The sequence below is a fragment of the Chenopodium album genome, chromosome 5 (assembly GCF_948465745.1).
Source record: "Chenopodium album chromosome 5, dcCheAlbu1.1, whole genome shotgun sequence".
NCBI lineage: Eukaryota > Viridiplantae > Streptophyta > Magnoliopsida > Caryophyllales > Amaranthaceae > Chenopodium > Chenopodium album.
This window is the reverse complement of record NC_137838.1, coordinates 26,582,686-26,588,459: the sequence shown is the minus strand read 5'-3', so window position 1 is coordinate 26,588,459 and position 5,774 is coordinate 26,582,686. Positions and strand designations below refer to the sequence as shown.

General features: G+C 43.5%; 1 non-coding gene across 1 annotated transcript; it reads left to right on the top strand.

Moving 5' to 3' along the window:
- Window positions 1-1,008: 1,008 nt before the first annotated feature.
- On the top strand, window positions 1,009-1,115 carry LOC145633537 (small nucleolar RNA R71). Its single transcript, XR_014112856.1, has one exon. It is a non-coding gene; the product is annotated as a small nucleolar RNA R71 (small nucleolar RNA).
- Window positions 1,116-5,774: the final 4,659 nt, after the last annotated feature.

Genomic DNA, 5,774 nt, shown 5'->3' with positions numbered 1-5,774 from the left:
CAATTGTCTGTTAGGGAACGGTAGTTTGATAACCGGGTTCTACACATCTCCTCCCTTATCTTGAGATTTACCCTGCACAGAAACATTAGAAGGGTTAGTATCTGTTTATAGCCCTCCAGGGTTAGCAGCATTAGCATTTGTTATAGAGGAATCTAGATCAAGAACTGGTCCATCTTCCTTCGGCATAGGAGGTCCATCATAATGTGAACCACTCCTTAGAGTGATTGCATTGGCATGATCTGTAGGATGAATAGGTTGTGATGGTAGAGCTCCTTGCTGACGGGATTGTAGGGTAGATGAAAGTTGTGTAATTTGATTATCCATGATTTTATTGTGGGCTAAAATAGAATCAATTTGCGCATCCCTACTCTCCATATGCTTTTGCATATTAGTAAGCATTGCTCTAATTTCTGTCATGGCAGGGTCAGAAGATGATGAGGGTGGTGCTTGGCTTTTCTGGCCAGAATTTGGATGGTAATATTTTTGTTGTGGTGGGGGTTGCTGTTGTGGTTGTTGTGGAGGTGGAGGGTTTTGTACATGGTACTCCGGTACGAAAGATATGGATGGTTCCGGTAACCGAGATTATAAGAGTTGGAATATGGGTTATTTTGCCTATAGGTTTGAAAGGCATTAACTTGTTCCATGGAATTCCTACAATCTTGCTCCCAATGCCCTACAATTCCACAATTTTCACAAAAAGCTTCATTGTTAGCAACAACAGAAACATTAGTTACAGAGTTAGGAGTAGTAGTAAGATTATCTAATTTTTAACAAATAGACGTTAATTGAGCTTGCAAAAAGGATACGGAATTGACATTATGTTTTCCTTTATTTGCAAACCCTCTCGGATTCTCGTATTGGGAATTGTGTATTGCCATATCTTCGATAACCTGTCCTACATCGTCCACATTTAAATTCATGAATCTCCCACTAGCTGCAGAATCTAGAACTGATCTAGAAGAATTTCCAAGTCCATTGTAGAAAGCTTGGATTAATTGCCATTGTGCTAGATTGTGGTGGGGGCATTCTCTCTGTAGATCCTTGAACCTCTCCCAAGCCTCATATAGCGTTTCATCGGCCTCTTGAGTGAAGTTCTGAATAGCACTCCTTAGTACCGCTGTTCTCTCGGTAGGATAATATTTATTATAGAAATTCAAAGCAAGAGTTTCCCAGTCAGTAATACCAACTGCAGTTCTATTCAAACTATTAAACCATAATTTACCTTTGCCACATAATGAAAAGGGAAAAAGAATCTCCCTAATTTGGTCCTGCATGACCCCGGCTTATCTAATGGTGTTACAATACTGGCAGAAATCTACAATGTGAAGATTGGAATCTTCACCCTTAGCTCCACTAAATTGCTTCCTTTCTATCATAGTGATAAATTGGGGCTTGATCTCAAATTGAACTCCATCTAGAGCCGTAGTGGGAGTAAGGTGCGGGAAATCTGTGAGCTTCGGCTGCGAATAGTCACTGAGTTTCTTTTGGGTCATCATCTCTAATTCTGAATCTGAAGGAATTTCTGCATCGCTAGAATCAGAGGGAGGGTCTCTTCGATTGTTGTCTTCCTCAGAACCCGCCATAATTTGTCTATAAATTTTCCTTTACCTATGGAATGAGCGCTTGATCTCAGGATCGAATGGAATGTAGCCTGATCTGGAACACCTGGGCATAAACAAGGAACTAAAAGACAAATATGAGATTTGCCTCAATGAACTAACGTTCTCTGAGAAAAGAGGGGATAATCTTGACTACAAAAAATAATCAAAAAATAAAAATAAAACCGTTTCCCCGGCAACGGCGCCAAAATTTGACAGGCTCAAGTCGCATTCACCTAATAAAAAATAAACCTAAATCCACTAACTATGTAGATAGGGAAGAAGGGTCGAACCACAAGGAAATAAGTCAATTTACTCCTAATTAATTAAATGCAATCTAAATTATCAAGTAACAATTTGTCGTAAAAAGGTAATTAAATACTAAAAGTAAGAGTAGGAAAGGAATAAAAAGGGTATAAATCAATGAAGGGAAACCTAGGGCATAGGTTCACTAATAAACAATATTCCAGGTCAAATCATAATAAGCAATCATCAAACATCAATTAAACAGATTATAAAGGGCTTTCGCTATGTATTATAATCACAGAGTTAATTTACCGGTATTAAATCTCATCTGTCAAATCTCGACTTAACCATTTATAAATTAGTCCGCCTATTGAAACTAAGCCTAAACAGCAATTCTCATCCGTCGAATCTCGAATTAATATTGCTAAACTCATACAATTAAATCTGGCCAAACCTAATTGCATAGCATTAAATCAATCAATAGGAAATTAATCAAGCATTGATAATTAACAATCACAATTTTACCCCTTCATATTATTTATTAGATCCCCATAAACCCTAGAAATAAAACTACTCAAGCATAATTAAATCTAAACTAATCAAATCAATAAAGCAAGACATAATGAAAGAATTAAATAAAATAACTGAAATTAAAAGAGAAGAATTGAGAGAATTTAAGAGAGAGAAAATATTCTAAGTAGAGAGAGAAAATCTAAAAGAGAAGGTAATCAAAATTACGTAGAATAATCGTACTTAAAAACATCCCTAAAACAAATTCTAAACGAAAACTAATCAGGTCTCTAAAAAACACGCGCCCGATCGGGCCCGCCTTTTTTTCTACGCCTTTCCTGGTGTGCCGCGCCCGATCGAGCCTACGCTCACCCGATCGGGCGCGCCCTTTCCTTGCTGCTTATTTGTGCGCGCCCGCCCGATCGGGCGCAAGCTTGCCCAATCGGGCCCGACTTCTTCTTCGAGGCTTGGACTTCTATTGGGCTCAATTCTTCGGCCCAATCCGGATTTCCTCTTCGGGTCTTTGAATGCTCAATCCATAAGCCCCGGTATCACATACCGAGCCCTTAATCACCGGTTCTCACCGGTCCTGGGCTTAAAAAACGGTCAAGTTCTCTTAATGCTCGTAATTGCTTCGTGGAAAACCCGAAAAACGCTCAAAGTGTGCAATTTCCTACAAAACTTTAGCAAAACTACAAAACGCTAGAAAACACAAATTAGTAATAAAAGTGGCTCTAAAGAGCCAAAAACACCACTAATTATGACCATAGGACGGGGGTAAAACACTATATAAATTGGACATATCACAGCCGACTGCTTGCGCAGTTTGGGATTCGGTTGAGAAGAGGAGGCAGACTTTGATGAGCCACCCTGCAAAGAATTCTAAGTGTGACACCTAGAGACAAAATACACTAAGTAATTCATTGAAGAAAATTTTCAAGGCTGAACAGTTTGGTACCTAAGGAGTGCCGCTTGGCGGCTGCTCATCCGCTTGTTAGAGGTTCGAGCGGTAGTAGGCTGCAGACACAGCTGGATTCTTATGAGAGGGAAGCTTGGCCATTGCTACGTCTTCAACAAACAACAAAAAGAGTTAGCAATGAAATGAATAAGAAACAATGTGGGTAATAAAGCTGATAAATTCAAGCGGCCAGCTACCTCTCGGCATCTCAGTACTAAGGCCGCAGGCGGCCAAGTACGTCCCGTCCGAGAGCCACTCAAATCGAGGAATATAACTTTGGGGGGTGACTTCCTTGACCCCCATATCGTGGTTCATTCAGACGGCCACAGTACAAAGGCCCCGATAAAAAATCTCCTCCTACGCCCGCCTGGGAACAGGCGGAAGGGTTTTCTTCCCAGCCAGGAGGAGCCACTCGAATCAAGGAATATAACTTTGGGGGGTGACTTCCTTGACCCCCGTCTCGTGGTTCATTCGGACGACCACTGTAAAAAGGCCCCGATCAAAAATCTCCTCCAACGCCCGCCTGGGAACAGGCGGAAGGGCTTTCTTCCCAGCCAGGAGGAGCAGATTCTGAGTCTAGCAGTTGTTTCGCTTGTTCTTTTGGAAATCTGGGGAAGAGACTACGTAAATTTTGGTTCTCCAGTCCTTCTATTTATTCTCCTTCCCCAGAGTCATCATATCATAGGTTTAGCTGGTCAGAGTAAATAAGCCGATCCCGCTTGAATTTGGAGTCCTGCTCAAGTAATGCATATGAGAAAACGCCTTGAAGCTGGGCTCCACCTCTAGCATCTCACAGGCGGCAACGTAGCCCAGAATGTTAACCTAAGAATTGGGGGCTAGTTGCTAGATACCTAGCTGGTATCCGTCCAAGATCCTCTCCACGGCTAGATGGAGAGGGAAGCGTAGTCCTGTCTGGATGGCCACCTCGTAGTAGCCGAAGCACTAGTCACCATAGCAGGCCATCTCAGGCCAGGTGACCGTGTCTATAACATCTGGCACGAACAATATGAACCCATGTCCCATGACATGGGTAGAAATAAACTTAACCAGATTATCCTTCATGGTTAGCCGCCTGCCTTCGGCAACATGCAAGTAATAAGGAGCACGCTCATGCCGCATGGAAGCAGACGACTCCTCCCAGCCCTCTTCCTTCTCGACGGAGAGGAACTCTCTGGTAGCCTTGAGGTTCGACTGCGCCCCCTCCGAGTCAAGGGGGGCGCAGTTGGAGGATGATGACGCGGAGTCATCATCAGAGTTCTCTTCAGAGTTGGGGGCCTACCGGCTGGTGCCAGTAGTGTCCTCCCCCAACTCATTATCCGGCACCGATCCACTCGGCCCGGGGTTCTCATACTCTTCATCACACTCCTCAAGAAATGAGTCACTGGGAGTGCTGATGTTGCTAGGGGGTTCTCTACTTATTTCAGAGACAGGCTCCCTAATGGAGCCGTTTGAAAAAACAGTCTCACTTTCCGAATGGTACCAAGAACCATCCGTCCTATATCTCCTTGTCGTCTGCTTTGTTCTAGCCATCGTGTCCTGCAGGGGCACATACATTGTCGGATTTGGAGGTGTACTCAAAGGAAAGTTCTCGAACGATTATTCGGCACTCCTAGTTCTAGATTCAGCCATCCCCAGTGACCAGCTGATCGCTAATCTAGGCCGTGCTGGGTGCATTTGGGAAACCATTTTTGATAAAGAAAAAATGCAAAGAAATAAGTAAAGAAAGGATCACGCGGTTACCTTAGAAGAAGGTAACAAGAGGCGTCGGTCTGGGGGCGTTTGTTTGAGCAGGCAAAGTAAGCTGGCCGATTGTCGGATGTTGAAGAAGTCAAAAGTCTTTGCAAGTCAAATTCAAAGGTTCTCCCAAAGATTCACGCAAATGTGAATCCAAGGGAGGTCAACAATGTTCTAGGGTAAAACCCTAAAATAAAGTGAACAGTAAAAGTAACTTCTCGGCCATTCATAGCCTAACACCTGTCACAGGCGTCATGTGCCATGCACGTGACCCCTACGTGACCCCTGTGAGGGTCAAATGTTTTGGGTATTTTATACTCGGCCAAGTGGCCCAACCAGAGTCTAACATGTGTCACTAGAAGGGGCGCCAGCTTGGACCTTCCAGATGGTGACACGTTTCAGGCAGATACAACCTCTGATTTGGGGTATTTAATGATCCCAAGTGGACCAATGAGAGAGCGACACTTGTCGCCTTGGGATATGCCCAAATGGCCTCTCAGGATGTGCGACACGTGTCACTTAGATATCATTTCTGAAATGGCGGCCTTCAAAGGCCCAAACTTTGAGGCACCGCAAAATGGCGTGCCCTAATCCCTAGGTCATCAAAACCTAGGGAGGGCACACTTCCCAAAGACCCTATAAATAGGGACAGTTCCCTCATTTATGACGGGATGTCACATTGACATTAATTACAGAGCTGTCGTTCTCAAGAAATAGACAACACCTGA